A 23,297-nucleotide genomic window follows, 5' to 3' on the forward strand; every position below is an offset into this window, starting at 1 on the left:
TTTGCCAAGGGACTGCACATAGCCTGTATGTATATGCAGTTTGCATCTTGACAAAATAAATGATCCTTGTGGACATAACTCAAGTGCATGCATGCAGGGGCGCCATCAGAAATCGCTGGGCCCCATACGAACAAATCTCCTGGGCCCCCTGGGCTGCGCCCACCACAAACCCCACCTACAGGTCCGCCTTCCCCACTCCACAGGTCCACCCCCCACTAAAAAAAAAAAACATTGGTGGCTATGGTTCCCACATGTTAATAAAAATATATTGGTGGTCAGGGCCCCCCATTGAAAAAAAACATTTGTGGTCAGGGCCCCCCATTACAAAATATTGGTGGCTAGGACCCCACATGGGGAAAAAAATTGGTGGCCAGTGCCCCCTCCACGTTATAAGAAAAACGTTATAAGAAAATTGGTGGCCAGGGCCCCCCTTAAACGTCCATGATAAAAAACTTGCCCCCCCAGAAGTTTAAAAAAAATTTGGTGCCCAGGGCCCCACCACACAACAGGGACCACAAAGGGTTACCTTTAGGGGGGCCCTGCCATGTTACACTTACTTCATTAGTGTGGCCCACCTGCTGTCAGTGAGCTGCCAACTACAGAAGGGAGGAGTGGAGCACAGATGGCTTCATCTTCTTCCAGTGACAGCATTTTCTTCCCTTATTGGTCACATAATTTCAAGTCCTGGTACAGCTGCATGGTGATTGGATGAGCTGGAGGAGAAGTTCAAACCTCAGCTATCCAATCCCTTAGCAGCTCAACCGGGACTTAAACTCAGTAAAGGGAAGTATTGGACAGAAGATACCTCCCCTTGTGCTCCCGCCCTGCCTTCCCGAAGTCAGCAGCTCTCAGAAAGCAGGGGGGCCGGCTAATCAAGAAAGTGCGGTGTGGCCGGGCCCCCTTACCCTCAGGGCCCCCTACAACTCTCCCCCTGTCCCCCCCCCGTCCCCCCCTGATGCCCTGCATGCATGTCCGGATTTGTGGTCACAGATGCCTGGGCCTAGGGCAGCACAATTTTAGGGGCAGCATGCCACCCAGCCACATTCTAGTTTTATCAGGAGCACTGGGGATGTGCAGCCCATTTACTGCTGAGTGCATAATCCCCAGTGCTCCACCACAAACCAGGGCATGCGAGTGCAAGTGAGAGAGGGGTACGCTTTTGGTGGTGTCGCTAGGACCCACTGGTCTAGGGGAGGCCCAATTAGAAATCCGGGCCTGAGTACACGTGCTTGGCCTCATCACCAGTTGGAGCATGTCATTGGGAGCCCAGATGTGCTGGTGTCTATTGATAGGTAGAGGGCCCACTGATAAATGGGAGATTGGGTTGAGCAGAACTACAAGTGTAAGTCTAGCACACTACATTGCTGTTCCTGATCTATCTAGATCATACCTCCCAACATTCTGGAAATGGAAAGAGGGACCAAAAAAATTAAGGTAAATTGCCCTTTAAACTGTGAGTCTAACTTCTCCCAATGGATAAAACTGTTACAAATGTATCTTAAGTATCCAAGAGCCAATTAAGTTAGAAATATTGTATTTTTTTTAGGCTGTTCAGCGCATAGAAATCGTGACTTTCCAGTACAAAAGCAGGACTGCAGGTTGAGCTTTCAAAAGCTGGACTGTCCCTCTCAAAACAGAACAGTTAGAAGGTATGATCTAGATCAGGGATCCCCAACCTTTGAAACCCGTGAGCAACATTCAGAAGTAAAAGGAGTTGGGGAGCAACACTAGCATGAAAAATGTTCTTGGGGTGCCAAATAAGTGCTGTGATTGGCCATTTGGTAGCCCCTATGTGGATTGTCAACCTACATTGAGACTCTGTTTGGCAGTGCACCTGGTTTTTATGCAACTAAAACTTGCCTCCAAGCCTGGAATTCAAAAATAAGCTCCTGCTTTGAGGCCACTGGGAGCAACATCCAAGGGGTTGGAGAGCAACATGTTGCTCGCGAGCTACTGGTTGGGGATCACTGATCTAGATATTCAGAGCAAAGCTGACCCTGCTCAAAGCTATGTAATGCTGAAATCATTGTTTACTCTCCAAACTATAGATTTGTCCTCTAATAAAGGGCTGTATTAAAAATTAGTTTATGCTGCTTCAAAGGAACATGGCTAAAATGGAAACTAATGTGAACCAAAACCGAAGATACAATTTTTATATAGATGAAACACAGAATGTGAAGAAGTTGGTATAAGTATGGCAGAATTCTCCTCCCATGATAGACATGAGAAAGAGTTCTCTCCCAGGGAATACCCTGCAAGATGAATGCTTAATCACATATGTCAACAGGTTAGTGATCTTCCAAGCAGGGGAAGACAAAAGGAATGTTGCTGAGTCAGTGCCCTGTCTGTTGGTGCATCTCTAATCAAAGGAATAGTAAGCCTATAGCTCAGTATGAAACTGTATATTCATGTCAGGAGCAGGTTATGAAATGTAAGTAAAATTATCCTAATCCTGAAGCGACAGACTCTACCAACTCCTCTGCCCCCCCCCCGCCCCAGATCTCAGTCCTGTATGTACAGTCACAATGCTAACAATTTGTTTAATACTTTCTGGCAGATTCAGAAATGGGACTGTAATTAGTAAGACTGTATTTAGAAAAGAGCAAAACAAAAAAATATTTGATTCTTCTAGACAAATGAAAAGGTAGAATAAAATATGCAAGTTATACACTAAATTGTGGTTTGTTGGGGAAAGTGGCGTAACTACCGGGGGAGCAGGGGGTACGATTGGGCCAGGGCCTGCACCCCCTCAGGGCCGCCCGGCAGCTCGCGCGCCACTGACTTCGACTGAGTTTCAGGCGTACGGAGGGGGGCGGGGGGCCCGGCTGCACGTCCCGCGCCAGGGCCCGCCCCCTCTAGTTACGTTACTGGTTGGGGACCTCTTTAATTCAGAGGGATTTGGGGATTTTGGCATATAAAAAGTTGTGCAACTCTAGGCAATGTCATTCATTAATCAAAGCAAAGTTCTGTCTTGCATAAAAAAATTACATTAATTCAAGGGATGAAAACATAATTTTCCTTTTTATAGGTCCCTGCTAAGGCCTCACTTTGAGTATGCAGTGTAGTTTGGGGCTCCAGTAATTAAAGAGATATTGACGACAGCAATTAAACTTTTTTTTTTTTACATCTATCACAACCCTACTCATAAGGGATAAGGGCCCGTTTACAACTGCAACTGCAGCACTTTTAACAATAATTCCAGGGTTATTGTAGCTGTGAGGCTGCAGTTGCATTTGGTGCAATTACATCCAATATGTTAAAACATGTGCAATTGAGCTGAAAATTTTTGAAATCCAGTTGGCATCATCTCTGGCATCAAAATGATGTCTACACCCAATTATTTAGGTGCTTCATTGTGAGCTTTAATGTTGTTCACAATGGGAACCCTAGAGCTACTGCCACCTTGCGCCAATTCAGGCAACAACTACAGCTAAATTTGCATGAACTCATTTGCCCCTGTGCTTCGTAAATGAGCCCTAAAGTGTTTACAATGACTGTACAAAACATGTGGGGAGAAACAAACAGGCACAAACACAGGAACACAAATCTGACTAATGACATGTGTATAATGTTCCCAATACATAAAACAGGAGCTAATGGAGGCTGTGATCATCACTTTGATTTCAGTAACTGCATAAATTGCTCATAGTCTGACAGCACCAGCTGTGGGTGTTATCGTTGTTCATTAAAGTGAATTACACATCAATCAGCCATCGAAGAACACTCTCAGCCAATTGAGGGTGCTACCTGGCTGTTAAATTGAAATGGTAACGCTCTGCCAGTTAGAACTTCTCTTCCTAGCTTACACTGTCTAGCTGTTTGCTGTCTTAGGGGGTAGCAGAAGGTATCACTTATGCAGGGTAGGTTTGGCTGCAAGTGCCATGTAACTAAAGGTGACCATACACAGGGCCGGTTTGGGCTGGCAGAACACCGGGAAAAAAACGGGTTAGCCCAGCCTTTATGGACCCTGAGACCTGCTCCTAATGGAATAAAATCATTATAAAACCCTAATGGATGTTGTAGACACTTCCCAACCTGTTCTCAGTCTTTAAGCAGGAGGAAGGCATTATAAGGTATGCAGCATTGGGAGGTCAGGGAATGGAAGGAGGATAATGGCAAAGGGGGGGTTCTTTAAGGTGTAAGGGGGTCCCTTCTGGCTGTGGCCCCGGTGGGCCCAATAAACATCAGTCCAACACTGACCATGCACATTAAAATACTGTGGCAAGGTTAGCCAAACAACTGGATCAGTCCAATTTGGCCCAGCATGTGGGTGGCCATTCAATAGCCTATTCGGTTTTTCGGCAACTGTGAGAGCAAAAATACAAATGAAAACAGGAAGTTTTCTTGGATTTAGGAGTAAAAAGAATCACACACAGTGTGCAGAAAACAATTTGCAAAACAATCACATCATTTTAAGAATTTAGATTCAGTTCAACCAAAGCACTTGGATTCGGCCACAAACCATATTCTGGATTCAGGGCATTCCCTATTGACAATGCACATCTATTTCCAGGTATTGGGAGCCAAACACATGCTCAGACATGTCAGCTGACACAGATTCTTGAGCAGTCACTATATTTTGCCCTCCTCTTACTTGGTCGTCAGCAGTAAAAGCCCACTCTCTGCAATCAGACATAAAACTCACCCATATTTTTTCAGGAATCAACATGATTTTACCTCCCTTCTCTTGGTCACCTGTAGCGAACCCCGTTAGTAATTTGCACTGGAATCATAACCAAGCCATTACAAAGAATAGAAATCCTTAAAAGCAGAGGAGTAGGGAGCACGGTTGTGGGTGAAACCTGGATGAAATAGCAATGGAACCATTGCAGAATGGGGTCAAGGAAAGGGGCAGGTGGAGCCAAGATGCACCCACATCACTTTGAAATAATGTTGGTATCTCTGATTATTTTGCACTCCAACTAAAGTTTACCATGACCATTGAAAAGCACAGAAATATCCATACAAATAGCTTCAGAAACTGGGAGCCCCGGGCAGGGACCAACAATTGCAACTTTAAGACCCACCTTTCCCACTCCGTAACCACCAATTGTCACCAGTATTAAATGCTATACCTATATTTTCATGTGTTTACTGCTCCTAAATGGTAAATCTGTTTGAGCTAAACTCTTTGGCGCTGTATGTTTTCCCTGCTTGTATGGAGGGGGGGGTATTTTAATTTTTCCACCGCTTTCGTGAGACACCTTTGGGCATGTGAATAAATTGATTTGTCAGTTCTTGGTATACTAATCGGGCCATAGATCTGCAGATACAATATCTGTGATGCTGCCCAATATAAGGATAATGAACACTTGAACAACAAATACAGCAAAGAATTAGAGAGATTGATGTTTTGTCTGTAAGAACATGTTTGAGTTATTCACATTTCCATATATCAAACTGTGCTGTATGTACAAAGAGCCGAGCTTGCACAATGCTGTATCATTTGTAAAGAGATTCATTATGGAAAGGAGATAACAAGTATATGTGTATCTGTTATTAGTTTGGGGTGGGGGTGGGGCTGGAAGAACTGAGTTTCACAAAATTTAGGGGTGCCATTTAAGGTGGCCTTGCACCGGCTAGGGTTGCCATCTTTTCTGGAAAAAAATACCGGCCTTCCTATATATTTATCTTTTTTCCCTAATAATAACATTGGGATCAACCATCATTTTTACTGGCCAGGTTGCAATCCTAGCACTGGCTATTGCTTGTCTTCCTTTTCCCATCTGCCGATGGACTGGCTGACATAACAAACTTGTTATTTACTATTGCAAGTACAAAGTGCAAATGGATGCAAAATTTAGCATAGATCAAAGTCATTCATAAATCAGTGGATACATTCGATTTAAGTAGGGGTTGGATGGTGTTTAGCAAGTGAGGGAATACAGGGTTATGGGAGATAGCTCATAGTACAAGTTGATCCAGGGACTGGTCCGATTGCCATTTTGGAGTCAGGAAGGAATTTTCTCCCCCTCTGAGGCAAATTGGAGAGGCTTCAGATGGGGTTTTTTTGGCTTCCTCTGGATCAACTAGCAGTTAGGCAGATTATAAAAAAAACCTAAAAGGTTGAACTTGATGGACGTGTGTCTTTTTTCAACCTAACTTACTATGTTACTATGTATATAAAGGGCATTTGCACCTATACATGTTCCTTGCAAGCACTTGCACCCATCCAGTTTGCGCTGAGGAAAAGTCTAAACATGCACTCATTGGAGCTCATTTATTAACATTGGGCACATTTATACCTGGGCAGTAACCTATTGCAACCAATCAGTGACTGGCTTTTGTTCAGCCAGCTGCAGGTTGAGCAATGAAAGAAAACCTTGGATTGGTTGCCATGGGTTACTGCCCAGGTGCAAATGTGCCCAGTCTTTATTGACACAAGAAAAACTGAAGAATGACCACTGTCCTGGATGTGGCATTAGTTTCAGGGTTTCACTAGTGGTTTGTGCCCGTAGGCATGCAAATTGCTCTTTAAATCGGTTGTTCACCTTTGAGTTAACTTTTAGTATGATGTAGAAAGTGATATTCTGAGACAATTTGCCATTGGTTTTCATTGTTTATTATTAACTAGGGTCCGAATTACCCTAGCAACCATGCAATGATTTGAATAAGAGACTGGAATATAAATAGGAGAGGGGCTGAATAGACAGATGAGTAATAAAAAAATAACAATTATGTTTTAGATGAGGCCAGTGACCCCCATTTGAAAGGTGAAAAAAGTCAGAAATAATTTAGAAACTATTTTAAAAAATCATGAAGACCAATTGAAAATTTGCTTAGAATTGGCCATTCTATAACCTACTAAAAGTGAACTTAAAGGTGAACCATTGACATTTTGTCACTTACACTGGAAATTAAATCATCCTCAGTCTGTTTGCCAATACAAGTGGGTAATTTGTAAGTAGGGAATATATAGACACATCGGGGCACATCAAGGTCCGAATTTATCTCAGTATTTTTAATATCCAACTCCGAATTCCCGAATGGACCTTATTTATGAAGAAAAGAGCCAAAAAAAATAGGGTCGCGCAAAACTCAGAAAACTCCAGAGCTTTCCCCGAAAACTCTGAATTGTTTTTTGTGCCGAATCCCCGATATCGGTACGGACATCAGCGCAGAGCTTTTAGGTGCCAGGGTTTCGAATTAGACCATCGCTCTTTAATAAATCTCAAAAAAAATTGTAGGTTTTTTTTTTGTTCAGAAAACTACAAAATTATTAGAGGTTCGGATATTCGGAGCTTGATAAATAACATCATGTGCATATGTGATGGATGCAGTTTAGCAAGTATCCGCTTTTCAAATAAAATTCTGAAAAAAAAAAAAAATGCTGCATTGTGGATAAAAAGCATGGTAATTTGCTTCCAAAAATTGAAATTTGTATCATGTACCTTGCTTGTAAAATGTCCAAAATGGTACAATGCTTTCCTTGTTAACAAAGCAATAGCTTTCTAGGACAATATCTCTCCAGTATCTCCAGGCTGAGTAAGAATGCTGTTTCCCAATGTACAATTGATCAATATAATGTGCCTTTAGGAGGTGTGAGCGGTCAATTTCACTACGAAACTGATATAATTATGCCAAAGAAAGAGAAGGGTGGAAGGTCAGACCCTGGGGAAATTAACGTTACACTTGATTACAAACTGGCGCCTGTGGCGACATTTGCAGAATTTAAGGAGCAGATTCGAATAAATTCAGAAGAGCAGTCGGTAAGGGTGAGCTTGTGTATAACCGGAGGGGATTTTGTTCCCAGGTGAATATAAAGGCAAATGAATGGACTAGTGATCAGCAGGAATGGGAATGAAGCTCTGAAATTGATGGGAACACACTGCACCTCCATGTACCTCACTGAGCTTTCAGAAGAGATGATTTCACTGTAAGATACTTATGTCAAAAACACACGAACAGACTGTGTGTGCCCAAAGCCAAAATGGATCAGTCTAATCCAGCACTACAGTTCTGACATTTGTCTGCTCCTCTATGATTATTGCAGAGGTCAAACTACAGAACCGGACTCGCCAGTAATGCGGCGTGGCAGATTATGTACAATGCAGAGCAACGCTGGTTAATAGCGAGATCTGCCTCCATGTCTGCTTACTTGCCATCAACCAAGGCCCTTATTATTGCTACTCATTATGACTCCCCTATTCATATTCCAGTCTTTTATTTAAATCAATTCGGATTGCTGAAATTGCAAACTGTAGAGCTGCTGAATAAAAAGCTAAATAACTCAAAAATTTAAAACAATTAAAAAAGTAAACCAATTGCAAACTGTCTCAGAATATCCCTTTCTACATCATACTAAAAGTTAGGAACATTTGTCCTTTCCTCAGTGGAGACAAAGGAAAGTAAATAAATGTAGATTATATTAATTTACAGTATTTTGATTTGACACTTTTAGACTACCAACTTCCAAATGCAGGTTTCTACATTCTGACAGACTGCTATTTACCAGTGATGCTGTGGCTTATTTAAAGTAATATGACAAGGGCAGTGTTAAGTCCTTTGGGAGAATAATTTCCATCAGAATTACCACTTTCTCAACCTTATTCCTCTATTGCCTTTTCACTCCTCTCCCCAGAGACACAATAATGACATCCAGATCACGGAACTGAAAAGGCCACAGCTTTAATTACAGTTCAAAATACAGATACAGTAATATCAACAAATTAACTTACAAAGCAAAGGTTTTTTTAACTCAAAGGGATTCTGTCATGATTTTATTATGATATATTTTTTATTTCTAAATTACACTGCAAATAATTCACTCTACAATATAAAATTTAATTCCTGAACCAGCAAATTAACTGCTATCTGTCTACCTTACCATTGTTTTGTTGTTTGGCTGCTGGGGGGGGGGAGGGGGGTTGATATCACTCCAACTTGCAGTACAGCAGTAAAGAGTGACTGAAGTTTATCAGAGCACAAGTCACATGACTGGGGACAGCTGTGAAACTGACAATATGTCTAGCCCCATGTCAGATTTCAAAATTAAATATAATAAAATCTGTATGTTCTTTTCAGGGCAGAATTCTGCTGGAGCCGCAATATTAACTGATGCATTTTGAAATTCTGCACTGAAATCCATTTATCAAAAGAAATCCATTTATCAAAAGAGCAAACAGATTTTTTTATATTCAATTTTGAAATCTGACATGGGGCTAGACATATTGTCAATTTCCCAGCTGCCCCAAGTAATGTGACTTGTGCTCTGATAAACTTTAATCACTCTTTACTGCTGTACTGCAAGTTGGAGTGATATCACTCCCCTCCCTTCCCCCCCCCCAGCAGCCAAACAAAAGAACAATGGGAAGGTAACCAGATAGCAGCTCCCTAACACAAGATAACAGCTGCCTGGTAGATCTAAGAACAACACTCAATAGTACAAACCAATGTCCCACTGAGACACATTCAGTTACATTGAGAAGGAAAAACAGCAGCCTGCCAGAAAGCATTTCTCTCCTAAAGTGCAGGCACAAGTCACATGACCAGGGGCAGATGGGAAATTGACAAAATGTCTAGCCCCATGTCAGAATTCAAAATTGAATATAAAAAAATCTGTTTGCTCTTTTGAGAAATGGATTTCAGTGCAGAATTCTGCTGGAGCAGCACTATTAACTGATGCGTTTTGAAAAAAAAAACCAAGTTTTCCGATGACAGGATCCCTTTAATATAGGCTATTCCAATTACAGAATGAATGGAGAAATTCTAATGATGCTGTTGATGATTTTGTTCCTGATGAAACAAAATGCTTATTTCCTGCCTAATAATATTTCCTGCCTAAATTTGGGAAATTCTAGTGGAAAATTCTAGAGATACGCAAAATGTTTTATAAAAAATGCACACACACAGTTCTTATTACCATTTGTGTGCCCTATGCATTTGAAGTAGGTTTTACTAGTATAGTGTGTGGGGGGTGTTGTAACTGCATGTATATAGTGATATTATATGTGTTTATCATTTAAAAAAGAAGTCATGAGGGGTCACTTACTTTCACCCAGGCTGAAAGTGCAAAAGTGCACCCCTTAAAGGGGTTGTTCACGTTTAAATGATGCAGTGAGTAGTGATGGTCGAATAAATTCGGCAGGTGCGAATTTGCGGCAAATTCTCACGTTAAATTTGCGAAAGATTTGGACGCGCGTTGGAATAGTCGCTTGCGTCAAAAATGTTGTTCGTCAACATTATTCGGATGCCCATTGACTTTAATGCAGGCGTCAAAGTTGACTCGGGCGTCCAAATTTTTTGCCGTTTCACGAATTGTGCAGGAAATTCGCAACTTTTTTGGTGAAGTTAAACGGGACAAATTCGACCCATGACTGGTAGTGAGTGATATTTTGAGACAATTTGCAATTGGTTTTCATTTTTTATTATTTGTTTTTTGAATTATTTAGTGTTTTATTCAGCAGCTCTCCAGTTTGCCAAATTACCCTAGCAACCATACATTGATTTGAATAAGAGTCTGGAATATGAATAGGAAAGGGTCTGAATAGAAAGATGAGTAATAAAAAGTAGCAATAACAAAACATTTCTAGCCTTGCATTTGTTGGGGTGAGTAGCTCCATTTGAAAGCTAGAAAGAGTCAGAAGAAAAAGGCAAATAATATGTTTTACATACTTTGTACCCTGCCTTGCACATAGTTAAAGGGCATGTAAAGTCTAAAATAGAATAAGGCTAGAAATGCTGTATTTTGTATACTAAATATAAACATGAACTTACTGCACCACAAGCCTAATGAAACAAATAATTTATGCTTTCAAAGTTGGCTACAGGGGGTCACCATCTTGTTACTTTGTTAAACATCTTTGCAAGACTAAGACTGTGCACATGCTCAGTGTGGTCTGGGCTGCTTAGGGATCGTCGTAAACAAAGCTGCTTGAGTTCTGCATGGCTGGGAAGTAAGGCGGGGGCTCCCCCTGCTGTTCATAAGTATGATTGTTTCCCTGCTCAGCAGTTAGGGACCATCTGAAAATTCCTATCCACAGCAGTAAATGAAGGGAGAATTTCACTGCATACAGTCAGGTTTCTTATAAAAACGGTACACATTTTTTAATTGAAGCATATTGGAGATAGGTTTCTTTTTCATTAAAAAAAGTAAAAATGGGATTTTATTTTTTGCTTTTACATGCACTTTAATGACCCCATCATTAAAGAATAAAAGTCATTGGGCATGTTTAATCACAATGCAATATTTGTCTACCGACTGCAAATCAAAAATATTCTATCACCATTGTAGAATTTTTTTAATTCTGCTCCTCCATTCCCTCATGTGTTTGCTCTCAGATCTGGAGAATTCTTCCATCTTTCGTCTGTGGAACACAATGCAGTAATGACGTTACTCGGCTCGCTGATAAAGTGTCCAGTGTCAATAATAATAATAATACACATGAGCAACAAATGAAAGAGCATCCTCAATAGGCCAAGCAGAAAGCTTGGTTCAAAGGAGCTGCACGCAAGCACAGAGCTCATTATAAAAAAAAAAAAAATGTGAATCTGGCAGTTATGGATTAGTTAGTATACAAGGCAAAATGGCAGTTTAATAGAAGATTATATAATACAGACACATAATAGCTGATTATGTAAGAGTGGAGAAGAACTAACGTGCTCTGCATTTTATGCAAAACACGTGAAGATGGTCACTATAATGCCTTATTGGTATACAGGAATGAGATCAGTTATGTGATTTATGGAAAAGAGATCTTTATAAAATGTGGAGCACAATATCTAAGGCTACTAAAAAATGTTAAAATAATTAAAAAAAAAAAAACAGCCAATAGGACTCCGTTGGGTACAACTTGGACCTATAGTATATACGTTATCAAGTGCAAGAGACACATGCGAAGATTCAGCGACAAATCACCTCTTCTTCGGGCAACTAATCTCCCCAAAAAGCCTTCTTGCCGGCTAGAATCTAAATTGCTAGCGGGATGGCACTCTGAGCAATTCATTTTCCGAAGTCGCCCGAAGGTTCCTCGTGAGGCGACTAAATCTCCCTGAATCTTCACGTGTGTCTCTGCCCTTATGGTGTCGTTTTTACCCCAAAATAACAGTTTACCGCACCCTGGGCGTGGTCCCAAGTTTCCCATATTGAGTTGCGTTACTAGACACTTCAGGCTTGGATCAGATGCAAAGACTTTTTTGAACATGAGCTACTGAAGTGAGACAACCCCCACTCTGAAAATGCTACATGCAATTTGTACTTGATGTGATCAAAACACAAGGGCAAATAACTGTGATGAATAGTGATGGGTGAATAAATTCGGCAGGCACAAATTTGCTGTGAATTTCCGTGTTTCGATGCCGGCGAATAACTTCATTAAACTGCAGAGAAAATTTTTGGACGCAAGTTGGAAAAGTCACTTGCGTCAAAACCGTCCATGTCAACATTATTTGGACACCCATTGACTTTAACAACGGCGTCAAAATTGACACGGGCATCAAAAATTTGCGTTCCGCAAATTTCGCAGGAAATTGGCAAAAGCACTCAAAGCATTACCAAAATGATACTGGGATTATGGGAAGAAACACTGCACTATGGCTGAATTTTCATCCAAATTCCCTATTGTCTATTTATTACAGAGAAAATACAAGTCAGTGAAAAAAAGAATTGTGTGTCTTAATGAGACACAATTACAGTACGTAATTTAGATTGCCCGAAACATGTGAGGCAGTAGCAGGCGCCGCTCATGTGTCTATGTTTTTAAATGTATTACACTAAATAATACTTTTTTTATGGGATCCCATTCATTTTTTCTTCAATATCATAATGGATTTCCATTTAATGGATAACATACCTGTACTGCATTACCATCACATAATTTGTTATTGACTTAGTGAATCGATTACCAATTGATAATATACTATGCACTATTGATATATACACAGCTTTTACAGGCAAGGAAGCAATTAAATGTACTGTAAGAGAGTATTGCAGTTTATAGATTTCTCTGACAATGGGATTAATTAGGGTAGGGAATTTATCAGTGTGGCACTGAACACAACTATTTTAATTGCAATAGGAGACTCCTCCAGTGGCTACAAGGTAGTTCCATGGGAATATGCTTAGCCTCATCTTAGAATTCCTGAAATCAAGGATAGCTTATAGCCTAGGATTTATTTTCTAATTTGCAGGTGCATATTTAACTTCATGATATATTGAAAAAGGTCAATAATATAACTATGTTGAATGACTGTGGGGTAGCACAAAAAATCAAATACAATAGAGTAACTAGTGTCCTAGTTTGACTTGGTTGACAATTCCATTGCCCAAAAACATGTGGGAGCAAAGTTATGAGCCCTCGAGCCTTGGGTTCATGCCAACCACACAGTTGATGAACCACTCAGGCCACCATCAGGGGGACACAGGGAAAAACGTCATCCCGGGCCCAGTGGTTTTCAAGTTATAAGGGTGGTCTAGCCATGCTGCACTTCCTGGATTAGCCAGGTCCCCATTGAGTCACCAAAGTAGCTGCCGAATCTGCCCGAAAGGAGCCGAAGCTGGAGAAAAAAGCAGAAGAAGCTGCCATCGCAATGGAGAACCAAGAAGATTGCACACCAAACATAAAAGATAAATTCCACTGACCACCAATGTTTTTTTTTATAAAAACCTGGCTGCCAACGTTGTTTTTTTAAAATTTTATGGGGGCCCCTGAACATCATTTGTTTTACATGTATTTGTGCAATGGAATTGTCAACCAAGTCAAACTTATTATAAGGACATTACGCTATTGTATTTGATTTTTTGTGCTACCCGCAGTCATTCAACATAGTTATATTATTGGCCCTTTTTCAATATATCATGAAGTTAAATATGAACCTGCAAATAAAATAAATCCTGGGCTATAATCTATCCTTGATTTCAGGAATTCCAAGAAGAGGCTAAGCATGTGGGGGGTAGGGTTGCCACCTTTTCTGGAAAAAAATACCGGCCTTCCTATATATTTATCTTTTTTCCCTATTAATAACATTGGGATCAACCATAATTTTTACCGGCCAGGCCGGTAAAATACCGGCCAGGTGGCAACCCTAGTGGGGGGGGGGTCTGGCCACCAATGTTGTGTTTTTAACTTATATGGGGGGAGGCCCTGACCACCAAACTTGTAGGGAGGACCCTGGCTGCCAATTGTCTTGAAAGAGGGGGTAGGGCTGGCAATCAATGGCTTATGACCCTGGCAACTAGGGTTGCCACCTTTTCTGGAAAAAAATACCAGCCTTCCTATATTTTTATGGTTATTCCCTATAAATAAGATTGGCGTGAAGCAACATTTTTACCGGCCAGGACAGTAAACTACCTGCCAGGTGGCAACCCTACTGGCAACCAATGGGTTTTTAGTAATTATGTTTTAGAGATCATGTCTGTTTGGCTTTTTTAATGTGGTGTTGGGATGTGCGGGGTCTGGGGCAGGGCCCAGGGGGCCCAGAAAATTTTGTCATATGGGGCCCCATGATTTCTGATGGTGACCCTGACACACACACCCATATGCTATTGTTATACCGTTGTTCAGCAGCTGTTGTTAAATGTAAATATGTTGTGGCTATTCATTGCAAAAACGAGGGAAACGGAAACTGAACTGATCCTAGCGGAGGATGCAAGAAAATGCCATGCTCATGAATCAGAGGTACCATATCCGCAAAGAACAAATCAGAGTCAGGAATAAGGCAGAGGTCAAGGCAGACAGCAGTAGGGCATAGTCACAAGTCAGGCCAGGGGTCAGGAACCAAAGCAGGCAAAGTGAACAAGCTGAGTCAGTAGTAGAAGTAATCAGTCTGAAGTTAAAAGGTTCAGATTCTCACCAGTAGGTTCCGAACACTTTGCAAAAACTTGCAGGCACAAGTGTCCCTTTAAACCTGCTAAAGTGCATGTGTGTGTACAAGTGGCAGAACCCAGAAATCCTGCTGAGAATGCATGTGCTGGAAGGCCAGACCAGGATGAACAGCAGTAGAGAGCTGACAGTCACTGAGGTGGAACAAGAAATGGAACATCCAGTCTCACACTAAGATCATTACTTTCTAGTGCAACATCAGTTTATTCTAGAAGCACAAAACACATTTGAAGCTGAGATACCGTAAACTCAGAGCTCCAATAAACATCACACTATGTGGATATGGAATAATGTTGTTGATATCTGCATTTGCGCTTATAGTGGGTTAACAGTTCATCCCATGTTGCGCAGATGCGGGAGTAGCAGAGTATTGCCTTGTTGGGTTTGTGCTGCCAGGGGCCCTGGCACTGATGAGAAAAAAAGCAGAACTTGCTTCAGGCAACCAGCCAGCCTCCCACGGGCACAGACTGGCCATATCTTGACTGAAAGAAACACTGGATGGAAGGGAGGAAGAATAATCTGTATGTAAGGGTAATAACAGGAGATCATAGGTGGGGACAACCTTGCCATTCTCTATTCTCACTGTGTCCCTCATCTTATCTCCCAGTGATACATTGTCATGTCTTTGTTGCTCTCTCTATATAATCTGATTCAACTGATTTAATAGTGACAGTAATCTCTTGCGCACTCTTTATCTGGAGTTACTCCTGTTTGCTTCCTTTAGCTCTAAGGTAAAAGCATTCAAGACCAGGCCTTTGATTTCCCTCTTGAGCACTCCCATGCTGCCATTTACTGTAATTATCCCCTTCTCAAGCGCTGCAAATCCTTTATATACTCTGTTGGAGCTTGGAAATCTTTCCCCGGTTATCCACTGGCAGTATACACATAAATGGGTGGCTCCAAAACTCAACTTCTATAATCTACTGCCTACCAACTCAACATCTACCATTTGTTCTCTCCTGATCTGCAGCATTCAGCAGTGCAAATTAGTTCTGATTTGGGCAGCCTGTTTTAGCTAAGGATGGAACCACTAACTCCCCAACATTTGGAACATCCATTCACAACCATTTCAACAGCCTGGGGAAGTCTCCTTTCAGGTAATCTTGGTACTAGGATTTTTCCCATAGAATTATTATAGGCTAACATTACACTGAGTACCTGTAACTGGAGTTAGAATTCTCAAAAGAATTACGTTTTACTCCATAGTCGCTCAGGGCCACAGGCAAAACAAGAAAGGGAGTTTAAAGTCAATAAAGTAATATCCTTTAGGCAGCAGTTTTTCTTTATCAGGTCCCTCGACAGTGAACAGATGCTGTCAAATCTAGGTATACACAAAGGCACAACAACATAAAAATAATCCGAATATCTGTGCATCTACCTTTATTGAGATGTCAGCGCTACATGTTGTGGATCTTCCTTGATCCTGCCTCTGGTGCAATCACTGGAGACCCGATTGAGAAAGATCTGAGACATCTCAATAAAGGTAGATGCGCCGAGTTGCACAGAAGTAATAGCTCTCCAGCGAGTCTTTACATTGCTGAACTTTTCTGGTGCCGCTAGTTTCAGCAGTTTTTATGCTCTCATCTCTTTCCATTGTGATAGATTTGATTTCAACAAGTATTTCTGTCTTTTTTTTAACAGGCTCCTTATATTATGAGATTGCATTTTCTATACAAATTCCTTTAGCATGCAAAGTTATGTATATTATAGAAAATGTATAATGTCACACATTCACTGGATTTAAGGGGGAAGAGCACTGCCACATTGGAGGACGGCCATGCCACATCACCATGGCCTCAATATTTTGTTTGGATTATAAGGTTTCAGATCCCTATACCTATGGCATTCTGTTCCTGAATTCCTTTGTAAAGAACACTCTCTTAAAGGAGCTGTTTGCCTTTCAGGCACTTTTTTTCAGTTCAGTCGTTTTCAGATTGTTCACCAGAAATAAAGACCTTTTTTTCAGTTGCTTTCCATCTTTTATTTTTTACCATTTTTCCAAAACTGAAATTTAAAGTTGAAAGTTCCTCCTCTGGCAGCTCAGTAATTCGGGAGCAGATTCTGAACTGTTCCAATTTGCTACATTAGTTGATACATTTCTCAGCAGCATCTCTGGAGTATGAGCAACTATTGTATCAATTCTAACAGCTGCCTGTAGTGAAACTCAGGGATTCAGGCCAAAGATGAAATGTATCAACTAAAGAATCAATTTAGAACAGTTTACAGAGCTGGTGACCCCCCAGCTGCTTTAAAGAGACATAAGAAGGTGAAAAATGTAACTTTACAATTCAATATTATAGAAACAGTCACAAATAGAAAATAGAAAGTAATTTATAAAAAATACTTATTTCTGGTGAACTATTTGAAAATAACTGAATTGAAAAAAGTGTGGACAACCACCAAAATTTAAATCATCCATTTTGGAACACTAGAACTTTATTTTGTCTAGTCCAGTCGTAGAACTCACGGGCCAATGCCAAAACAGTTGGACACTTTTGCCTTCCAATCTGTACCTGTATGTTATCCACCCACTTAGACTGTAAGCTCTGCAGGTTCCAGTCTTGGAACTCAAGGGTCAATGCCAAAACAGTTGGACACTGTTGCCCTCCAATCTGTACCTGTATGTTATCCACCCACTTAGACTGTAAGCTCTGCAGGTTCAAGTTCTGGAACTCAAGGGCCAATGCCAAAACAGTTGGACACTGTTGCCCTCCAATCTGTACCTGTATGTTATCCACCAATTTAGACTGTAAGCTCTGCAGGGCACTTCCTACTGTGTTTTTTACCAGATGCCACTTATTAATACATATTTTTCTGTATTTATTATACTTGTCCTCCCTGTCCAACAGTGTTGCATTTCCTTGTAGTCCTTTATAAATAAAGTTATACAACAACACATAATTGTGTCTGCAGTAATTGCCACTGCAAACACACAAGATCACAATCCTCCACACAGATCAGGGGTGTAACTACAGAGGAAGCAGACCCTGCGGTTGCAGGGGGCCCATGATGTATAGGGTGCCCCGTGAAGCCCTAATTAATATGTCGGCCAAATAAGATCTAGTTACTCCACTGATACAGATCTACTTTAATCTGCTAGGTATCTACAGCGGGAGATTTATCAACATTCAAATTTTTGCCGCACATCACATTTTTTTTTGTGCTAAAACTCCTGAATACAAATTATGTTTCCAAAAATATGCACAAAATGTATTAAGTGCAAAAAATTTGCAAAATCAAATGTAAAACGTACGCATCTAAAAGCTGCCGGGTTCATGTGGAAGTCAATGGTAGCCATTAATGGAAAATTTAAAGCTCTGTGAGTTCTTCAAATTTTTCGACCCATTGAAAAAATGAAATAGAGTAAAAATTCGAGGTATTGAATTTTTTTATTCAAACTAACTTTTGTTTGCATTTTTTAATAATGAAGCAAACATTCGAGTCTGATAACAATTTTAGTTTATTTGAAGAAGAAAAAACCTTGACCATTACAAATTTGAATATTGATAAATAGGCCTACAGGTGTGCGCATGAGTCAACTGAGCTGAACCCACTCTCATGTAAACACAGATGCCAATGAGCCATCAGAGCCTATGCCAAACAATCAGGCAATCTCTTCTGCCTCCTGTTTATACTCCATCCACTTTTTAACCTACAGCATGTTATTGCTTATTATTCTTCCCAAACCTAAATCTCCTGCTTCCCTTAATCTGTAATTCCTCTAATTTATAATCTCTGATGAGCAGGCACTGGAGATCGTCTGTTTTACTTTGGGGCAGATTTATCAAAATGTGAGATTAGAGCGCATAACAGAAAAATTCACCCACTTTCTATTCATGCCTATGGGATTTTTTGGAAGCCTATTTATCAAATCTTAAATTGATAAATACACTTCTAAAAATTCCATAGGCGTGAATAGAAAGTGGTTGAATTTTTCTGCCGTGAGCTCTAATCTCACATTTTTATAAATACAGTATGCCCCTAAATACTCCAAATACAGCAAATGTTGATTTTTTTACACAAATACAGCTAATTATTCTGATTACTCACATATATACAAATTAGCCACATGCCCAGTCCAACTTCACAGGGTTATTTATAAAAGGTTGAATTTTAGAGTTTATGTAAGTTTTTTTTTGCTCTAATAAACTCAATTTTTTCTCATATTAATGAAAAACTCAAACGTCTAAAATTGGAACTGTTACTTACCCGAAAATTTAAATAAAATTCGAGCGCAATCGAAACGAGTTTTCCTCCATTAAAAATTGAATGTCAGGAAGGCTATTAACTTCTGCGGGTGACTTCTTCATGAACTCAGCAGGTTTTAGGTGGCGACCTATCGAATTTGTGTTACTTCCAGGGTACGAGGATGGTAAATGTCAGATTCAAATTTGTGTATTTGCTTTTAAGCAAGCAGGGCAGTTTGCCCAAAGCAGCTGCTTCTCATCATGTTAGAGTGTAGCCTTATGTACTCACAGAGAGTAGCTACACCCAGAGTGCGGTTCTTACTCTTCTTAAAGGGGACCCGTCATCCATAAAAATGATTAAAAATCCTATTTTATCACATTAGTTAAGCAAAATGAACGTTAATTACACTATATAAATTATTTGAATCTTGTTTTCTTCAGTCTGGGAATTCATAATTATAACAAGCAGGCAAGAACCATTTTGTGGACACTGTTATTAAGACAAGCCTTGTATCATCTCAGAATCTTGTTTGTGCACCAGAATGGGGGACCTGATGTCCATCCCCATGCCCTGGCTACACAATTAAATGGTGAAGAGAATGGGGGGAATGTGGGGAGAGCAGTGACATCTAAGATGTGCTGAATGGAAAGTGAAAGGGATTGTCTGCCCCGCCTCTATGCCTTAGGCATAAAAGAGGGGAAGACAATATTTGATTGACAGCTGAGATTTTTAAATTAACTTAAAACAGCTATGGGGGCAGATTCCCTAAAGGGCAAAGTGACGCTAGCAAAAATTCACCAGCATGACGGAATATCATAACTACGCCGATTCCCTAACGGGCGCAGGCGTCTCTTCACTAGCGAAAGAGACAGACGCTAGCGTTGCTTCATACTCTAATGCCAGGTGAACGGTCGTATCTCCGCAAATTCACTAAGATGCGGATTTTACTGAACGTTACCTCTTGCGCCAGACTTGCCTTCGCCACCTCAGACCAGACAAAATGCAATGGAGTGCATAGGAGTTCCTCAAAACTTAGTTTAAAATTTTTCTAAGTCCCAAAAAACGCTTGCGTCTTTTCCTTTTTTCAGGGTGATAGGCTGCAAAAGAGAGTAACCGGGTTACTGGCTTCCCCCCTACATTTCCTAACATATGGCACATAAACTATACACTGGGCTCATGTGTAGGGCAATATAACAACTCTATTTTATTATATTAAGGTTTCCTGGGCTTGTGTAGTTTAATGTATTTGATGAAACATATACGTCCATTAAACTTTCACTTCCCACCATATGCAAATTAGCCAACGCTAGCGCAACTTCGCTCTGCTTGCCGAATTAACGCTAGCACAACTTCGGCAGCGTTCGGCGCCCTGGACGCAACTGTGCATTGTCTGAGCGAAATTAAGCCTGTCGAAGTGTTGCAATGTGGGCAAAGCGGCCACTAGCGAATTAGCGCCGCTTAGGGAATTTGCCCCTTTGAATGCTTTAATAATAGAAATGGATTTCATGTTTAATTTGAAAAGGAATTTTATTATTCAGCTTTTTCCGTCTGGGTGGAAGGTCCACTTTAAAATCTCACTTCTGGCAGAAAGAAAGATGGAAGACTTAACGCTCTCTCTCTACTCCTCCATCTACAAGAAAACAGATGGAAAAACAGCTGCCTGAGCACCTGATCTCATTCTAACACAGCCGTAGGGATCCCCTACAATGCACTACCCCTCCCAGTACAGAAATACACAGAGGAAGGATGTCTCATTGCATTATATTACATTGCATTTTTCTCTGTGATTTATGAATACACTTTGCAATGATCCACTTACTGCATATTGTAAGCACTGGGCCCACTTGGATGGTCTGTGTATAAAACCTTTAACTACAGTTTATATTTATTTAAGGGTGAAAGGTAAAATTTGGAGTATTTTCAGCAATTCACTAAAAGACAAAAAAAGTTTTGGTGCGTTCGTATTGGTTAACAATTACTTCTTTTCATCCTTCTTTTTATATCTGGAGTGAAATAACTCCATTCCTGTCACAATGCTGTATATTCACCAATGTATCGCAAGCACAGGCAGAAGTTTTGTCAGGCTCAGACTGGTGGACTATCTTTATAAAGATAGAGCAGTCACTTTTGCATTTCTTTATCTACGTCATATTTTTATAGCACACACAATGTGTCATTTCTTTACAGTGTGAGTATACTGGTGTATTTGTGTGGAGAATTTATGCCTGCAGTATTCCAGTACATTTTAGGGTAGTGCTGGGCCAACAGTTGAACGCCTTTTGCTAGATTGATAAGGAGCACTTACACTATTCCCCTGATTGGTCACAGTAATGGTGGTGCAACGTATGGACACCTTGACAATTGTAGAAAACAAAGAGGACAAAGTAAAGATGCTGTGATAGCCTTTATTGTGATATTCCAGAAAGACACAAAGTTTTAGGGGTTTACACCTCCCTTCATCAGGCCCCTCCAGCAGGCACATTAGTGAACGGGAGGATTCGTTGTGCCTGGTTCAAAGATGGAAACATGTCCAGCACCCTCTTCTAGGCATGTAATCCTGACACACTAAGCCAGAAAAACCAAGACCATCTGCAGCAAGTGGGGGTGTCGGAAGGGGGGTTGTGACTGGTGCAGGGGAATTGGAGGGGGGTTGTGCCTGGGATTGGGGGCAGAAATCCCAGTGGGCCTCAAACTCTCCAGTCCGACACTAAACACAAGTGTTAAAGAGCTAAGGGACAGAAGAACACACCCCTTAGTTCTCAGTGTTAATGGACATGCTGGGGCATATAAGGTTGTAAGTAAATTATCCTGCTTTTCCAGGAAGTAATTTTGGGATGTAGTATATAGAAGAAGAAGAAAAAGAAGAGAACAACAACCTTCAGGTTATCTGCTATACTTCAGGAATAGGGTGAGGATGCAGACAGTCTGTGCAGTATTAAATTAAATGGCAATTATATCCCCTTGTTAAATAAAGAAATGTTTTTCTTTGCTTATTGAAAACAAACTGTCACCTTTTAACAATGATGCCTTAAATAGAAAAATATAACCAATCAAAAATAAAAAAAGGAAAAAAGAAGTACCTGTACTCTGACACACCGAGGACAAATGCAGGAGGGGGGTTTGGCAGGTTCTTTGAATAAAAGGAGCGTTACAGAGTATTAAATCACATAGAGATGTACAAATAGTTACAGAGGAATCTCATTAGAATGTTTATGGCACAGTTGGTAAGACAATGGGACTATAACAAGTTAAGGGTTATGAATTTTTAATGAATAAACATCCTCACGTTGTTACATTCCAATACTTTTTAATAAATGCTTAAAGGGAACTGTCATAAATAGAAACATGTATCTGCAGTGTAGCACAGGCTTAATACTTCTTATTTACAAACAGGTTTTATTATTTCTTTCTTATAGTTTATGAAATATACATGGTTTATTAGTCAGAATGTGACTGAACTTTCCCAGGCTCCCCTAGCAGATAATGTTACTTTACGGCACATGCAGAAGTCCAGGCTGGGGATACCTTTAAGCAAATTAAAATGATAGCGCTGAGCTCTGTAAGTTTTTTTCCCCTGTGAAGTGTCGCCCCTTATTGATGTAATTGTCTTGAGGTGCTTTAAATTTTGGTGCCCTTACCAGGTTGTGTGAGGCCCACCAGGGCTGCTACCCCAGGGGCACCCTCACCCCCTCTGGGGCCCCTGCCACCTGCCTGCACACCCACCATCACCCCCTCCTCCCAGTTGCATTTTATATTTCGTTTTGCCGCAATTGGGGCAAGATCGTGATCAGGTCTGGGTCAGCAGGGCCCACTGGGTTGTCTGGTGTCCTGTTTGGCCCTGTTCCTATCTGAATTAGCTTTTACTTGTCCTTTAAAGAAGTAAATCTATTTTTAATTTTCAGTTCCTTTAACCCATGCCTAAGTGCTAAGCAATTTTGAAACAACTGGTACAGGTATGGGATCTGTTATCTGAAAACGTATAATCCAGGAAGCTCAAAATAAGGGAAATTGCATATTCAATAGACTGAAAGACTCCATTTTAATCATATGTTATTGGGATCCATATTACGGAAAGATCCCTTATGTGGAAAACCCTAGGTCCAAGTATTCTGGATAACAGGTCCCATACCTGTACCAACCTCCAGTAACGTAACTTGGTGGGGACGGGCCCTGGTGCGAGCCATGCAGACGGGGCCGCCCCCACCCTCGTGTGCGCTATTTTTCTGTGCCGCTGCAGCCGACTCCAGCCGGCTGCAGCGCGCACGATCTTCCGGGGGGGCCCTGTGGGGG

Source organism: Xenopus laevis, chromosome 4L, assembly GCF_017654675.1.
Source record: "Xenopus laevis strain J_2021 chromosome 4L, Xenopus_laevis_v10.1, whole genome shotgun sequence".
Taxonomy (NCBI): Eukaryota; Metazoa; Chordata; class Amphibia; order Anura; family Pipidae; genus Xenopus; species Xenopus laevis.